Below are 18,660 nucleotides of genomic sequence, written 5' to 3'. Positions count from 1 at the left end.
CTAGCATCCTGTGCCCATTCTCTCTCATCCTTCTGACTGCTCCCCAGGAATTTGCATGAGGTCTCCTTGTCTTTCCGAGCTGATAATTAGCAAATCCAGTAAACCAATCCTTCCTATTTACTAAGGTGAGAAAGCTAAGAGGCTCCCAGGGATCTCCCCTTTCCTTCTAAGTAACAATTGTATATTAACCATGGTTCATACAAGGCTTTCTTTTTTTTTTAAGACTTTCTTACATGATCCCACTAGTGACTCTAAGACTCTAACAGTGGACACAAAAAGAGGAAGAATATATTTATTTTCGTTATAAAAGTGGTATGTAAATTTACTTGGAGGAAAACATAAAGCAGCATGTGGGCAGTTTATACCTCTCTGATGGGCTTTGGAACAATGAAAAAACTGTGTATGTGTATGTGTGTATCTTAAGTATTATCTATCTCTTCCATAATAATTATGTATTATTAAATCTAATTAATGATTTAAAAGATACTATTTATACATTATGAAAATTTATAAATTACAGAAGTAAAATTCCCCATAATTTCACTCATTAACCATGAATTAATAAAGGGATATATTTTTTACCCATACTTTTTCCATAAACATTTTAAAAGTTACTAAAATTGTTCTATGTATAAAATTTAGAGGGGCGCCAGGGTGGTTTAGTTGGTTGGGTGGCTGCCTTCGGCTCAGGTCATGATCTCAGGGTCCTGGTCAGGCTCCCTGCTCAGCAGGGAGTCTTCTCCCTCTCCCACTCCTCTGCCCCTCCTCCCCTGTTTGTGATTTCTCTCTCCCTCTCTTTCTCTCAAATAAATAAAAATCTTAAAAAAATAAAATAAAATTTAGTAATAATTTGGAATACCTGGCTGGCTCAGTCGGGAAAGCATGTGACTCTTGATCTTGGGGTCATGAGTTTGAACCCTATGTTGGGTGTAGAGATTACTAAAGAAAAAAAAGCAAAACTTTAAATAAAAATAAAATAAAATCAACTAATGTTATAACAAAAGCTTTCTCATTACTAAAAATTCACAACAAACATTTCTTTTGATGGTTATATAATATTCAAGAATAAGTATGAATCATAATTTGCTTCCTCTGTCTCCCACTGTTGAATATCTCCATTATTTCTAGATTGACTTCTGGTTAAAGACAGTGAAAAAAATACATACATCAGGGCAACTGGGTGGCTCAGTTGGTTAAGCGACTGCCTTCAGCTCAGGTCATGATCCCAGAGTCCTGGGATCGAGCCCTGCATCAGGCTCCCTGCTCAGTGGGAAGCCTGCTTCTCCTTCTCCCAGTACCCCTGCTTGTGTTCCCTCTCTTGCTGTCTCTCTCTCTCTCTGTCAATTAAATAAATAAATAAAATCTTTAAAAAAAAAATACATACATCATCTTTAGACCTTCTGAAACTAAATGGCAGTAAAATGATTTTTTTGCTTGTTTGGGCATAAACTACCAAGGATGAAGAGAACAGGAGAGAAAAAAAGAACAGTGACATTTAGGAAGCTGGAAGGCAGACAGACAAGTGATCGCTGACTCAGCTGACCAGGGAAAGCAGAATCTAAAGCCAGTGATGCAAAAACCCAAGATTCACAAAAGGCATGGGGCCAGACAGCATTGAGCACTCTGAAAAGTAGGGACAAAGGAGCTACGAACTCTTTGTACCTGCAGAGCCCTGTGACAGCCCTTCCCCACTCTGGCTGAAGACTGGAGGTTTCTCTTGTTCAGCTGCTAAAACAAAGGGTCTCAGAAATGGAGGACAGCAGCACAGTTGAGGGCACCATTACGAGCCTGAAAATAAAAAGATAAGTGAAAATTTACAAACAGAATGCTGAGCCACCCTGCCCTGAGCCTTCTTATGCTCACACTGCTCCCAGAATCCTGGCAGCCAGGCTTATTCCCTCTAAGCAGAAGTATGGAACAATCTATTGTGGGGGGACTGACCAAAGACACACTGACATCAGGGATTTTGCAAGGTGAGAGCCCAGTGAGATCACCTACACTGAGGATCATGGGGATAAGCCCCTCCCTACAGCACAGACTTCTGAAGAGGCTTTTACTGTGCCTTTCAAGCATGAGCAGACAGCTAACAATCAGCAAGCTCAGATCAGGGCTGTAAAAAAAGAACCAAAAGTTTTAAGGAATATTCAGAAAATTAAAAAGTTATTTTTAAGAGAAAAGAAGGGAAAGGTGGGCAAGGAAAGCTCCATGACAGAAGTGAAAATTGGTATGTTTTCTGGGGTGTCTGTGTGGCTCAGTCTGTTAAGTGTTAGACTTTAGATTTTGGCCAGGTCATGATCTCAGGGTCGTAGGATCCAGCTGCACATGGGGCTCTGTGTTCAGTGTGGAGTCAGCTTGTCCCTCTCCCTCTGCTTCTCCCCTGCTCATGCTCTCTCTCTCTCAAATAAATAAAATCTTTTAAAAAAAGAAAAAGAAAATTGATATAGTCTCTTACAGAACATCTTATCCCCCTGAGGAGGAGAGGAGGTGGTGGGGTGCAAAGAAAAAGAAAAGTGCTCTTAGAAATTAAAAACTGAATAGCAACACTGGAAAACCCAATAGAAGAGTTGGAAGATAAATTGAAGAAATTTCTAGAAAAAGTACAAAAGGGGAAAAGCAAAGAAGTAATCCAGGAAACAAGTAATCCAACACAAGAAAGGGGGAAAGGGAGGCCTCAAGATGATTGAGAAATTTCCAGACAACAGTTGTGAAGCAGGTCTAGGGAGTGACCAGCTGTGGTGGAGCAGGTCAGAAGCTCTGTGAAAGATCAATTCAAGAAGACCTGTAGCATACCTATGTGTTTGTTTCAATGCGTGCACAGAAAACTACACATCTGGGGGAATTCTGAGGATTGAGTAAGTGCTAAGTACATAAAAAAATTAAGCAAATTTTTAAAAAAGAAAAAATGTGGTAGAAAGTAGAATATAATATGGCATAGTAGTTTGCTAGGGCTGCTATAGCAAAGCATCACAGACTGGGCAGCTGAAACAGCAGACATTTATTTCCTCACAGTTCTGGAAGCTAGAAGTCCAAGATCAAGGTGTTGGTGGGGTTGGTTTCTTCTGCGGGTTTTAGCTTGTAGATAACTGTCTTCCCCCTGTGTCTTCAGGTGTTTTTCCCCTCTGTGTCTGTGTCCCAATTTCCACTTCTTATAAGGTCATCAGTCACACTGGATTAGGGCCCACTCATATGACTTTATTTTACTTTATATTACCTCTTTAAAGCCGTCTCCAAAAACAGTCACATTCTGAGGTACTGGAGGTTAGGACTTCCGCATCTGAATTTGTTGGAGGAGAAGTGCACAATTGAGGCCATAACACACAGTCAGCTGTATATACTATTTCCTGCTCATAATAATGTAGTCATAAAAAGCATGTCCTAAATATTGATCCAAATTTACAATGTAACTATATCAGGAGAATGGAAAAAAAAATACTGGAGCAGACCAGAGTGCATGTGTGTGTGTGTGAGAGAGAGAGACAGACAGACAGATACACAGACAGACACAGACAGGGAACGGAGACGGAGACAGAATGAAGAGGAGTGAATGAAGATGAGGTAAGAGAAATCTAAAGGTTCATCTTTCCTAAAGACAAAAACTAAATTGTTAACAAACAGCAATGTTTGTTATTTAGAAGTAGTATTTAAAAGTGGCTGCCTGTGGAACAGAAAATTATTACATCAGCAGACCAAGAATTTCTATTTTTCATAGCCAGCTTTGTAGAACCACTTGATATTTTAAAATTGTGTGCATGGGGAGCCTGGGTGGCTCAGACGGTTAAGCGTCTGTCTTCTCCCTCTCCCTCTGCCTGCCGCTCCCCCTGCTTGTATTCTCTCCTTGTCTAATAAAAAAATTAAAAAATTAAAAAATTAAAAAATTAAATCTTTAAAATTGTGTGCATGTACAACTTCGCTAAAAATCAAAAGGGACTGATCAAAATAGTGATGTATAATATTGTGATAAATCTTTTTTTTTTAAGATTTTATTTATTTATTTGACAGAGAGAGACACAGCAAGAGAGGGAACACAAGCAGGGGGAGTGGGAGAGGGAGAAGCAGGCCTCCTGCTGAGCAGGGAGCCTGATGTGGGGCTCCATCCCAGGACCCTGGGATCATGACCTGAGCCAAAGGCAGACGCTTAATGACTGAGCCACCCAGGTGCCCTTGTGATAAATATCTTTGTGCAGTAAGTATTTTTGCTATTTCAGATTATTCCATTTCTGGGTTTAAGAATTCAAATATTTTTTAATATTCTTCATACCAATTTGCAAATAGCTTTTGAAAAAATCTGCACCCACCACTTTACACTCAGAGGGAGGCACTTGAGTGCACAGATACCTGTCCTCTTTAAATCCCTTTATTGTTGGGGCGCCTGGGTGACTCAGTCATTAAGCGTCTGCCTTCAGCTCGGGTCATGATCCCAGGGTCCTGGGATCGAGCCCCGTATCGGTCTCCCTGCTCCAGGGGAAGCCTGCTTCTCCCTCTCCCAGTCCCCCTGCTTGTGTTCCGTCTCTCACTGTCTCTCTGTCAAATAAATAAAATCTTTAAAAATAAAATAAATCCCCTTATTGTTTTAACAGCTTTATTGAAACTGACATACAATAAACTATACATATAAAGTATATAATTTGATAAATTTATATATATTTATCAGAAATACATATATATGTATGTATACATATATATAATGGAACTATCACCACCATCAAAATAGAGAACACATCCATCACCTCCAAATGTCTCCTCTTACCCCTTCATAGTCAGCCCCTCCTGCCCTCCCACTTCTTCTCCCCTACGGCTTTCCCCACTTGCTGCCATTTGTTTGCATTTTCTAGAATTTTTTAAAGATAGAATATCCTTTTAAAATATTTGTTGATATATGTATATGGATCTGTTTTTGTGTTCTCTGTGCTGTTCCATAGATCTAATTGCCTATCTTCATGCCAATACCACACTGTTCTAACTATTGCAGCTTTATAGTAAATCTTGAAGTTAGATAATGTATGTCCTCCAACTCCTTCTTTTCAAAGCTTTTTTTTTTTTCTTGCAATTCTAGGTCCTTTGCCTTTCCATAATGAGTTTTAGAAAGAGTTTGTTGTTAATTTCTATTAAAGACCTACCAGATTTTGATTGAGACTGCATTGTATACATCACTGTCAGATTTCACATCTTAACTATCTCTCTTTATTCATTCATTCATTTATTTACTTGTTATTTATTTTAAAAGATTTATTTATTTGAGAGAGAGAGAGAGCATGTGAGCAGGGGGAGGCGCAGAGGGAGAGAAGCAGACTCTCTGCTGAGTGGGGAGCCTGACTCGGGGCTCAATCTCATGACCCTGAGATCACAACCTGAGCCGAAACTAAGAGTTGGACACTTAAACAACAGCCACCCATGCGCCCCTCTCTCTTCTTTTATTTAGCAATATTATGTAATTTACAGTGTAAATGTCTTGCACATATTTTGTCAGATTTGCCCATAGATATTTCTTTTTGTCCCTGATATTATAAATGGTATTTTTACTTCACTTACCAACTGTCTATTGTTAGGTCATAGAAATACCATTGATTTTTGTGTGTTGATCTTCTATCCTGTAATGTTCCTAAACTAGCCTACTAGTTTTAGTGTCTTTTTTGTAGGGTCCATGTGATATTCTAGACTACCATGTTATCTACAAAAAAAGAGAGATTTATTTCTTTACATCTGGATGTATTCTTTTTCTTATTTTATTACACTGGCTAAAACCTCCAATATAATTTTGAATAGAAATCATGAGTATGGTCACCCTTGCCTTATTTCTGATCTTCCGTAAAAATATTCAATCTTTCACCATTAAGTATTATGTGAGCTTTATGTTTTTTGTAGATGCCCTTTATTGAATTGAGGAAGTTCCTCTCTATTTCTAGTTTGTTGAGAATTATGATCAGGAACGGATGTTGGATTTTGTCAAATGCTTTTTTTTTATATCTAATGAGATATTACAAGCTTTTTCATTTTAAACTATAAATATGATGAATTGCATTGATTTTTTTTTAAAGATTTTATTTATTTATTTGAGAGAGTGAGAGCACAAGCAGGGAGAGAGGGAGAGGGAGAAGCAGGCTCCCCACTGAGCAGGGATTCCGATGCGGGGCTGGATCCCAGGACTCTGGGATCATGACCTGAGCCAAAGGCTTAACTGACTGAGCCACCCAGGCGCCCCTTGACTGATTTTTTAAATTATGGTAAAATACATATAAAATAAAATTTACCATTTTAACCATTTTACGTGTACAATTCAGTGGCATTAAGTCATTCACAATGTTGTACAACCATCACCACTATCTAGATCCAAAATATTTTTGTCACTTCAGACAAAAATCCCATATCCATTAAGAAGTCACTGTCTGTTTACCCTTCCTCCCAGCCTTTTGAAACTGCTAATCTGTTTTCTCTCTTTATGGATTTGCCTACTGGTTATTTCTTATAAATGGAATCATACAATATGTGGCCTTTTGTGTCCGTTTTGAGGTTCATCCATGTTGTAGCATGTATCAGTATTTCATTCCTTTTTATGGCTGAATAGCCATTATATGGTTATATTACATTGTTTATTCATTCATCTTTTAGTGGCCATGTTTTCTCTTTCAGCTACTATGAATACAGCTACTACAAACATTTGTGTACAAGTTTTTGTTTGAACATCTGTTTTTAATTCTTTTTGGTATTTACCTAGGAGTAGAATTGCTGGGTCATATGGTAATTCTATGTTTAGGATTCCTTTTTGAGGAAGCACCAAATTATATTCCACAGCAACTATACCATTTTACATTCCCACCAAGAGCATATGAGCATTCCAATTTCTCCACATTTTGGCCAACACTTGTTATTTTCCATTTTTAAAAATTATGACCATCCTAGTGGATATGAAGTGGTATCTCATTATGGCTTGAATTTGCATTTCCCTAATGACTACTAATGTCGATTATCTTTTCATGTGTTTATTGGCCATTTGTTTATCTCTTTGGAGATTTATCTATTCAAGTCTTTTGCCCATTATTTATTTGTTTATTTTTTTTGGAAAGATGTTATTTATTTGAGAGAGAGAGCATGCACGTGTTAGCCAGGGGTAGGAGCAGAGGGAGAGGGACAAGCAGACTCCATGCTGAGTGCAGAGCCTGATGCAGGGCTCAATCTCATGACCCTGAGATCATGACCTTAGCTGAAATCAAGAGATGCTTAACCAACTGAGTCACACAGGTGCCCCAACTTTTGCCCATTTTTTAAATTAGGTTGTTTTTATTGCTGAGTGCTGTGTTCTTTATATATTCTGGATACCAGACCCTTATCAGATATATGATTTACAAATATTTTCTCCCCTTCTTTGGGTTGTCTTTTTACTGTATTGATAGTGTTTTTTTTTTTTTTTTAAGATTTTATTTATTTATTTGAGAGAGAGAATGAGAGAGAGCACATGAGAGGGGGGAGGGTCAGAGGGAGAAACAGACTCCCCGCGGAGCAGGGAGCCCGATGCGGGACTCGATCCCGGGACTCCAGGATCATGACCTGAGCTGAAGGCAGTCACCCAACCAACTGAGCCACCCAGGCACCCTTGATAGTGTTTTTTGATGCACAAAAGTTTTTAATTTTGATGAAGTCTGGTTTTTCTCATCACTTATGCTTTCAATGTCATATTTAAGAAACCTTTGCCAAAGCCAAATCATGTAGATTTGCCCCTATGTTTTCCTCTAACAATTACATAGGTTTAACTCCTAAATTCAGGCTGTTGACCTATTTTGAGCTAACTTTCTATGTGGTGTGAGGTAAGGATCCAGCTTCATTCTTTTACATGTGGATATTTATTCAGTTGTCTGACATTAACTGATTTTTTTTAAAAGATTTTATTTATTTATTTGACAGAGAGAGAGACACAGTGAGAGAGGGACACAAGCAGGGGGAGTGGGAGAGGGAGAAGGAGGCCTCCCGCGGAGCAGGGAGCCTGATGTGGGGCTCAATGTGGGGCTCGATCCCAGGACCCTGGTATCATGACCTGAGCCCAAGGCAGACGCTTAATGATTGAGCCACCCAGGCGCCCCATTAACTGATTTTTTAATGTTAACCCAATTTCGTATTCTTGGGATAAGCTCAATTTTGTCATCATGCGTAATCCATAAAGAAAGTTTTTGGATGAGATTTGCTAATATTTGGTTGAAAATATTTGTACCTGTATTCATGAGAAATATTGTTCTGTAGTTTTCTTGTATTGTCTTTGTTGTATGTTGTTAGAGTAATGCTATCCTCATAGAAAGACTTAGGAGGTATTTTTCCTCCTCAATTTTCTAAAAGTGTTTGTGTGACATTGTTATAATTTTTCATTAGATATTTAATCAAATTAGCCAGTGAAACTGTGTGGATCTGGAGTTTACTTTGTGGGAAAGATTTTTTTACTACAAATTCAATCCTTTAATAGGTATAAGGCTATTTAAGTCATTGATTTCTTCTTAGTTGATCCTTGGTAGTTTGTCTTTCAAGGAATTTGTCTATTTCATCTAAGTTATCCAATTTATTGGTATAAAGTTGTTCATAATATTACTTTCATATAATTTTAATAGCTATAGAATCTGTCGTGATGTCACCTCTCTCATTTCTGATATTGGCAATGTGTGTCTTCTTTTTTTTCCCTCATCAGCCTGGGTAGAGGATTATTTTTATCAATTTTTTAAAAGAAAAAGCTTTGATTTCACTGGTATTTCTGTTTTCCTGTTTTCTATTTCATTGATTTTTTGCTCTTTTTCATTTCCTTTATTCTATTTACCATAGATTGCATTTGCCCTTCTATTTTTTAATTTCTTAAAGTAGCAGTTGAACATTGAATTGAGACCTTTATTTTTCTGTACTATTGGTGTCTAATGCTATAAATGTCCCTTTAAGTACCATTTTAACTACATCTCACAAACTGATTATTGTGTTTTCATTTTCATTCAGTTCAAAATACTTCCTAATCTCCTTTTTTTCTTTAACCCATAGTCTATGTGTTATCTAGCTCACAAATATTTTGGGACTTGGTAAATATCATTTAGTTATTGATGTCTATTTAATTCCATTGTGGCCAGACACCATACTTTATGTCTTGAATTCTTTAAAATTCATTGAGATTTGTTCTGTGGCCCAAAATACTGTCTATCTTGCTAAATAATCTGTGTGCACTGGAAAAAAAAAAATGTATATTCTTCTATTTTCGAATGGAGTATTCTATAAATGCCAATTAGGCCAGGTTAGTTTTTTAATTTCTCCATAAACTTCTGATTTTCTGTCTATACATTCTATCAATTATTGAGAAAGCAATGTTGAAACTTCTGACTGTAATTGTGATTTATCTATTTCTCCTTATTCTATCAACTTCTGCTTTGTGTATTTTGTTTTTGCTTTTTTTTTTTTTTTTGCTTTGTGTATTTTGAAGCTCTTTTATTAGGTGCACAAACATCTAAGATTGCTATGTCCTCTTCATGAATTGGCCCCTTTCTGGTTATGAAACATCCCTCTTTCTCCCTAAGATTTTTTGTTATGAAATCTACCTTGTCTGATATTAAGATAGCCAATTAAGCTTTCTTTTCTTTCTTTTTTTTAAGTAAGTTCTATGCCCAACGTGGGGCTTGAACTCATGACACCAAGATCAAGAGTCACATGCTCTACCAACTCAGCTAGCCAGGTGCTCTTGAACTTTCTTTTCATTAGTGTTAGCATGAGGTAGCCTTTTTCATTCAAATTATTTATATCTTTATATTTAAAGTGGTTTTTTTTATGGGTAGCATATAGTTGGGTCTTGCTTTTTAACCCAATCATACAACCTCTTCCTTTTAATTGGGATACTTAGACCTCTTACATTTAATGGAATTGTTGATGTGTTTGGGTTTAAGTTACCAGTTTGTATTTGTTTGTTAATTGTATCTCTTCTTTGTCCTATTTTTCATTTTTTCTACCTTCCTTTGGATTATCTTTTTATGATTCTATTTTATTCCCTTTGTTGTCTTATTAGCTATAACTCTTCATTGAATTTTTAATGGTTGCTATAGGGATTATAATGTAGATCTTTAATTATATTATACCTTCAATTGAAATTAGATCATTTCATATGTAAGAAACTTACAATAGTATGTTTTCATTCCTCTACTACCCAGATTTGTGCTATTATCAAACATTTTACTTCTACATGTATTAAAAATCCATAATATAGTGTTATTATTTTTGCTTTAAAAGTCAATTATCTTTAAAATGATTTAAATAGGGGCACCTGACTGGCTCAGTCAGTGACTCTTGATCTCGGGGTCCTGAGTTTGAGCTCCATGTTAGGTATAAAGATTACTTAAAAATAAAATTTTAAACTAATTAATTAAATGATTTAAATAAAAGGGAAAAAGTCCTATTCATCCACAAAGTTATGATTTCCAGTGTTATTCATTTCTTTGTGTAGATCCAAATTTCCATCCAGCATCATTTTCCTTCCTCTTGAAAGACTTCTTTTAACCTTTCTTATAGTACATGTCTGCTCATGATGAAGGTTTTCTGCTTTTGTATATCAAGAGTCATTATTTTGCTTTTATTTTTTAAAGATGTGTTTTTTTCAAAAAGGAACAAAGATACCCCAGCTGTGGGTAGGTTTCTTACCCCGTGCACTGAATGTTGATAAAAACTCTACTAGGACCCTGTAGATCCATGGGTTCTCTCTGTGCAGTTCTCTCTTCCTCCACACTCTGCCTTGCAAACTCCCACTGCATTGCCCTCCTGGGACTCCCAGCAATGTCTCATCAGCTCAGGAAGACTGCTGGCACCACACAGAGACCACTCCCTGGGCTGCTGCCTGGAAACTTTCTCTAATCAGTAAACATGGGCAATCATAGACCTTGTTTGTTTCCCACATCTCAGTGATCACTGTTCTTCATTGACTGATGTCAGGTATCTTGAAAATACTTTTTTCATACATTTTGCCTGGTTTTTTTAGTTGTTTCAAATAGAAGAATAAATTCAGTCACTCTTACTCCATCTTGGCCAGAAGCAGAAATCATCCATATAGGTTTTATTTGGCCTACAAGTGGGATGAGCCCTGTTATTGAGCATTGCTCTCCAGCTCAAAAGTCACAGAATGTATGGGAACGTACTGAAGACTTGGGGGAAAAATATTCCAGTCATGAGATCCAAATTGAAAGTACCTTTACCTTTCTGTCTTTACCATGTGGGAGTTGGATATAATTAACATCAGTAGCCTCTTTTAGATGTAAGTTCTCTGATTCAACATTCCAGCAGTGTTTCCTCAAATTTAGAGTAGCATTATACCTAGATAGAGATTCTTTGTTGAGGTCCAGGCCTAATCTCCTGGGTCTTGCCTTTCTGCTTATTGTCCTATTTCCCAGGTGGCTGTGTTGCTGTCCTAATCTGTAGTTCAGAAACAAGAGAGAAGTGTGGATAAGTCTATGATAAAGGTTCAGGCTACCCGTCCCTCTTGTAACTCAGCTACCTTTTATAAGGGTAGATATTTATGATAAATTTTGGAACATTTATAAAGCAATCACCTTTAGTCTTTACAAATGAAAATGGTAGGCAGAGTAGAGGCTTTGAAATTATATATTTTTGCTTATTTATTAACACTGTCAAATTGACATCTGTCTTTAGTGGTTGCATAGAGAGAAACTACTGGTCTAACAGCAATTTTCTGGAAAGGAAAATTCCAAAATGCTATTTTTCTGATGTGTGTATATTAATTTTTTAAGATTTTTTTTACAAGATTTATCTATTTGAGGGGGGACACGCGAGAGCGAGTGGGGGCAGGGGATTGGGCAAGGGGCAGAGGTAGAGAGACAATCTCAGGCAGACTCCCTGCTGAACAGGGACCCCAACAAGGGGCTTGATCCCAGGACTCTGCGATCATGACCTGAGCCGAAATCAAGCGTCAGACGCTTAACTGACTGAGCCACCCAGGTGCCCCTGAAAGATTTTATTTTATTATTTTTAAAAGATTTTATTTATTTATTTGAGAGAGAGAGCATGAGTGGGGGCCAGGGGGAGGGGCAGAGCAGGGAGCCCCCTGATACAGGGCTCTCCCTGACACAGGGCTTCATCCCAGGACCCTAGGATTGTGACTTAAGCCGAAGGCAGACACTTAACCAACTGAGCCACCCAGGAGCCCCTAAAAGATTTTAAGCACCTCTACACCCAACGTGAGACTCGAACTTACAACCCCAAGATCAAGAGTCACATGCTCCACTGAGTGAGCCAGCCAGGCATCCCTTAATATTTTTATCTGTGTCTTTGTAAACTACTTCTTAACTGGCTGGGATCTTTAGAGATCATCCAAGTGAAAGTCAGTGTTACTGCAAGGACTATTTGCCTTCAGCATCCAGGGAATTAGAGGAGAAACCTTTTCCTAGAATAAGTGGGTAGTAAATAACTTTGTGACCTCTTTTCTTTCCTCATCAACCGCCCTCGTGCCTGCCATTCCTTTATTAAATCGGTGAAGCTGGGTAACAGTGAATGTCTAGAGCAAGATCTGTGTGTTTGGAGGAGCGGGTATGCAAAGGGAAAGCCAAGATCTTTCCATTTATATTTCATTTACGGGATGAGAATGGGAGCAGATGGATATTTTGATGATTTGCATAAACGTCTCTTGTCTTTATGTCCATTTGATGGAGCCATCACCTTCTCTCCTGGTATACCTTTTGTACATTATGAAATGTACAAAATGCTAAAGTGTCAGGACACTTCTAATGCTAAGGGGAAAAAATGTTAGCATCGAAATGTGGTTGTGAATGACACCTGCCATTTCAGCAGGTCTGTGAACACACACACTGAGTCACAGGTGCTGAAGGCCCCTTCAAGCTATTATCAAAGTTGCTCCCCATTTCAGAAACAAATGCCTCAGTGAATAAGGATAATTAGACTCTTGTTTTTTCACCAACATTACCTCTATTTCCAAAAAAATTCTAAGTTTTAAAAATTTTCCTTGCTTCACACATTAAAGCTCAGGGCTTCATAACTGGGTATTAACAAGCATGTGCAAAGCTAGCATTGTTTTCTCTTTTAGCATAACATCAACTACTATAAAAGATCTCTTTTGATCATAAATGACTTAAATACATAAACATTTGGGTTGTGCCTTTTCAACTAAGCAGGATGTGAAAACAAGAAGCCCAAATTGAGGTATCTTCTGACAGCCAGTTCAGGGACCACAGACTTAGAAAGACCGTTGGCAGTCAGAAACATCTCTCCTTTGCCAACCTGGAAGCTTTGGATCAATTCCCACTCCTCACAGCTTCCTTGGAGTACTGCATAGCCTAGGACCCACCCTCAGTATTACATTTGGCAAATGACTTCTTTTCTCTGCCAAGTTAACAATACCATGACCTAGCCAAATAGTCCTTACAATACACCTGAGTTTTAAAGGTGTGGCATTCATGCATTTCAAATTGTAAAAGCCTGAAACTTGGCATAATTCCTGATATGCCTCATACATTTTTTCCTCCTTTCCTTCCTCTCTTCCTTCTTTTCGTCTTTCCTTCCTTTTTTCTTCTCTCTGTCCCCCTCCCTCCCTCCATACTCTCCCTCCCACTTTCTTTCCCTCCTTCCTTCTGTCTTTCTGGCTTCTCTCCCTCCCTCTCTTTTTCTTTCTTTCTTTTCACATGTTTTTTACAGATAACTTAGTTTGCAAAAGAAAAATGATCCTCCGACTCACAAGCCTATGGCCTCCATATGACCCCAAAATAAGACAATAAAAACAAATTATGGGTGAGACCTCTCAGGCTTTTGTTAGTTACCTGGGGTCAACAGTCAAGGAGTGACCTAAGGCTCCAGTTGCTGGGGCGCAGTCAGTTCGAGGATGTTTTGTTGAGACTCCTAACCAAGGTTCCTATAGTGATAGCCCATCAGGGATACTAGCACCTGCCCAGGGGGCCTGAAGGAAGTTGGCCAAGTGCTGGGCCCTCTCCGAAGAGATCCAGCAATAACAAGCCCACTGTCATCAATGTTCCTTCCTTTTTTTTTTTTTTTAAAGATTTTATTTATTTATTTGACAGAGACAAAGCGAGAGAAAGAACACAAGCAGGGGGAGTGGGAGAGGGAGAAGCAGGCTTCCGCCGAGCAGGGAGCCCGATGCGGGGCTCGATACCAGGACGCTGGAATCATGACCTGAGCCAAAGGCAGACACTTAACGACTGAGCCACCCAGGCCCCCCAGTTCTTTCCCTTTCTTTAATTGGCAGTTGCATTACAATTACTTGGGACAGAGTGGTTATGTAGAAAACTTATTCTATTTTCCTTTGCTTAAAGAGACAGTCAGGTAGGGACGCCTGGGTGGCTCAGTCGGTTAAGCGGCTGCCTTCGGCCCAGGTCATGATCCCAGGGTCCTGGGATCGAGTCCCACATCGGGCTCCTTGCTCAGCAGGGAACCTGCTTCTCCCTCTCTCTCCCTCTCCTTGTGCTCTCTCTGTCAAATAAATAAAATCTTTAAAAAAAAAAAAAAAAAGAGACAGTCAGGTAAAAGAGCGATGAATGTGGTGGCTTTTGAATAATAAGTGGACGCTTGTTTGGAGGTCATTTTACAATCTGTCTCGAGGACAGTGCTGACCATATCGGAATGGGGAGCAGGAGAGCCGCTTCCGCCTGCATTTGTGACCAGGGTTGCATCCTGCCTGGGTTCCTCCATTCACTATTCTAACTGCGAAGCTGATCTGACAAGAACGAGAGAATCTCTTTTTTCAAAAGTTTTAATTCTGGATCTCAATCTCCTCTCACCCCCACACCTTGCTTTTGATCTACCTTTTATATAATGAGACGTCTTGGGTTTTTGCATCAGTTAAAGGGTGCCATTTCACAAAATACCCAGATGGTTGCACTTTTGAAGAGTAGCATTTTCAGATCCCACATCTATTCAGCCTTGACAGCAGGCTTAGTGAAGAATGTCTAAAGCCTCCTACGAAGAAAGCAAGCACAGCACAGAACTAGTGTTTCTCCCTTTGAAACCAGAGTTAGCCCTGAAAAGCAACCATTATGTGAATAAGAGGGATGAAGAAGATAACCAGGGGCCAGAGGGTTCAGTAACAGAATGACTGAGTTCATCTCCTCAAGATAAATTTATGCCTTGGGTCTCACACAGCTGAACAACTTACAAGGCCAAAGCATGGACGTTCTAAAGATACTGACTGCACTTTGGTTTTTTGCTCATTTTGCTCATTAAACTTTGTTTAAATGCAGCCCCATCAAACAGGGGGAACAAGAAGGGCCTCTGTGATATACCATCTATGTGTTGATTTGTAACCCGCTGTACAGAAAAGTCGCGGCAGGGTGGGTGAGGGGGGCAGAAAACCCTCTAATTACACATATAAACTTGTTTCACAGAAGGGGCACATGGGGTGCCTGGCTGGTTCAGTTGGTAGAGCATGCAACTCTTGATCTCAGGGCTGTGAGTTCAAGCCCCACGTTGGGCAAGGAGCCTACGTAAAATAAAAATTAAAGAAAAAAAGGGGGGGGCGCCTGGGTGGCTCAGTCGTTAAGCGTCTGCCTTCGGCTCAAGTCATGATCCCAGGGTCCTGGAATCGAGCCCCGCATCGGGCTCCCTGCTCCGCAGGAAGCCTGCTTCTCCCTCTCCCACTCCCCCCCTGCTTGTATTCCCTCTCTCGCCGTGTCTCTCTCTCTGTCAAATAAAGAAAAAAATCTTTAAAAAATTAAAAATTAAAAAAATTTTTTAAAAAAAGGAGGGGCACAAAGCAATAGCAGAAGTGAATGCAACCAAGTGACTTTCCTCTTGCTGTTCAAAACAGACAGGTATTGTGTCCCATACTGGTTGATCCAGTCTTTGGTTTCATGGTTTTCTGCTCCTTAGGCCAGAATATTGGCCAGTCCTTTTCAGAAGTTGTAATTATTACACATTGTGCCTTCAGGGCATGAAGTACCGAAGAAGCTTCAAGTCTGGGGACTGTGGGTTTGGAAATGGTAAGCCACCGGATTCAGCTTAGAGGTTTATACCATCTACCAGCAACTGATCTATTCTTTTTAAAAATACAGAAATTAATCCAATGACTCCTTTTGTGTTCCTATCAGAGTTTTAAAACAGCAATAACAACTTGATTGTACTCTTCACTCAGAGGGAACTTTGCACTTGAAAGACATGAAACGTTTTGTAGAGCAGAACATTCTTTGAAAGCTCTGGGTGGAAGAAAGCACTTGCTTAAGGATCTTAATTGAGAGAAACAGTGCAGCCTGGACAGGGCTGCCTGAGTTCAAAGGCACCGCTTTTAATCCCAAACCTTTTTAATTTTACTTAACTTTTATTTCTTTCTGGGTGACTAAACTGCAAACTTCTATTAATCTACTGCCAAGTAATTTTTCTTAAGAAGGTGGATACTTTACAAGATTCATAGCCAGGAGCCCTCTGTCAGGAATGCTGGTGGTACAGTTTTGTGTAGGTAAAAACAGAGGCCCAGGAGAGGTCACTCTGTTTTGTATGTGGAACAGACTCTATCTCTGGCAAGTTTGCTGCGATTGAAAACAATAAGGCACTCCTTTAAGTCTGGAGAATGTAGTGCCCCTGGCAATACAGGATCTTGGAGAGTGAAGCCTAGTGTTTTCATAGTTGAGATTTTGTGTTAATGTCAACTGTTGCAGGGAGAGTCATCCAACTCACACATATGTGTCCGGAAAGAAAGCTGAGCTTCAGGAGATGACATTTAACATTTGGGTGGGCGGGGGAGGGATGAATAAGAAGAATGCAGGAAAGGCCTACTGCAGCCAAGAATTAAGTGGCTATTGGAAGAATCACATTAGCAAAACTGTTCTTCCTTTTGCTCTAGTATGATACCTGTAACATGGTTTTCAGACTTTCACACTATGTGAGTCTTTTTTTTTTTTTTGTATGGCCCATTCTAGAGTTAAAGAACTTATAAAATGACCAGGTAAAATACCCTCAACAGAAGTAATTTCTTGAAAACAGCAAAGGATGAGATGGGCCAGCTTTTTTTGGCTGGTCTATCTTCATAAAATGAATCATACTATATTTGATTATTTTGAGATCAACAATGCAGCCACCTTTTTTCTTGACATTTATTTTCTAGGGAAAAAAACGGATTTGTTGTGATGATTGTACTCTCATCTTTTTGTAACTTCTAGTCTTTCTACAGTCTTACAAATAACAACTTACCTGTATTGTTCTGGTCACTTTTTCTTTTCCATGGACCAAAGTATTAATATTAATTGGCTTTAATAAGTGTTCCAGGAAAATGAAGAAAAAAGACATAATCTGGTTTATTAAATGTTATATTGACATTGTTTAGCGCACAGTCCTGGAAGACTGGCACTACTGAATAAGAAACAGCAATTGAAAATCAACTGGCAGATCAACGAACTTAACATGGCATGATCATGAGCCAGTAAAGAAAATGTACCACCTCATACCCGTTAGGATGTCTACTATCAAAAGGTCAAAAAATAAGTGTTGGTAAGGATGTGGAAAAATTGGAACACTTGTGCATTGCAGATGAGAATGTAAAATGGTAATAGCCAGTATGGAAAACAGTATGGTAGATCCTCAAAAAATGAAAAATAGAATTACCATATGATAGAGTAATTTCTCTTCAGCATTTCTACCCAAAAGAATGGAAGATAGGGTCTCAACGAGATATTTGCACACCCATGTCCAAAGAAGCATTATTCAAATAGCCAAAAGGTGGAAGCAACCCAAGTGTCCATCTACAGACGAACGGATAAACCAAATGTGGTATATATGTAAAATGGAGTATTATTCAGCCTTAAAAAGGAAGGAAATTCTGACACATGCTGCAACACGGAAGAAGCTTAAAGACATTATACTAGGTGACATAAGCCGATCATAAAAGGACAAATACTGTATGATGCCACTTCTATGAGAGACCTAGAGAAGTCAAATTCCATAGAGACAGAAAATAGAGTGGTGATTGCCACAAGCTGGGACACTGGGGAACTGCTGAATGGGTACAGTTTCAATTGAGAAAGATGAGAAAGTTCTGGACATGGATGGTGGTAGTAGTTGCACAACCCTGTGAATGTACTTAATACCACTGAACCGTACACTTAGAAATATGGTTAAAATAGTACATTTTATGTCATGTATATTTTTTCACAAGGAAAAAAAAGAAAATATTAGATCAGGAAGTTAGTTACCTTTTAAAAAAAAAAAAAGTACAGAGTAGGGTAACAGGCACATGATGCCTCCTTCAGTGGACTTATATTCTCTGTCATTGTCACTTGCCTGCTGTAGGAGCCAATGAAGTTTTGTTTGAGTTTTAAATTACTTCAGGCCCACACCTTTCCCTTGCCCCTTGTCTGAGAAAGAATTCACTGCTCCTCTGTTCTTCCCCACCCCTCTGACCTTCATTGTAGGGGTCAACCAGAGATGTACAGAGCCATCTGGTTGAGAAACATCGATTACATGAATATCCTTATAAAATGCTCAGATTGAATCTGTGAACAAATTGTCTTTTATCATCTTGGTGCAAGGACTGTGGGAAGGGAAATTAAAGGTGCAGAGGAGAATGGTACCAGAGAACTCTAGAACTGTGAACTGTTTTGCCCCAGAGGCTCTGCCCCAAATGATAACAATGACCTATTCGATAAAGAAACAGGTGAATCCTTACCAGGGCACGGAGTTTTAATTTTAAGAGGAACC

At 38.9% G+C, this 18,660-nt stretch overlaps 1 protein-coding gene across 6 annotated transcripts in view; it reads left to right on the top strand.

The window, feature by feature from the left end:
* DLGAP1 (DLG associated protein 1) overlaps nt 1-18,660 on the top strand; it is a 313,149-nt gene that overhangs the window by 269,008 nt on the left and 25,481 nt on the right. The gene's annotated exons all lie outside the window — the stretch shown is intronic.

Source organism: Neomonachus schauinslandi, chromosome 14 (genome assembly GCF_002201575.2).
Source record: "Neomonachus schauinslandi chromosome 14, ASM220157v2, whole genome shotgun sequence".
Lineage (NCBI taxonomy): Eukaryota > Metazoa > Chordata > Mammalia > Carnivora > Phocidae > Neomonachus > Neomonachus schauinslandi.
The sequence above is the reverse complement of the archived record's forward strand: the minus strand, read 5'-3'. Positions and strand labels throughout refer to the sequence as shown.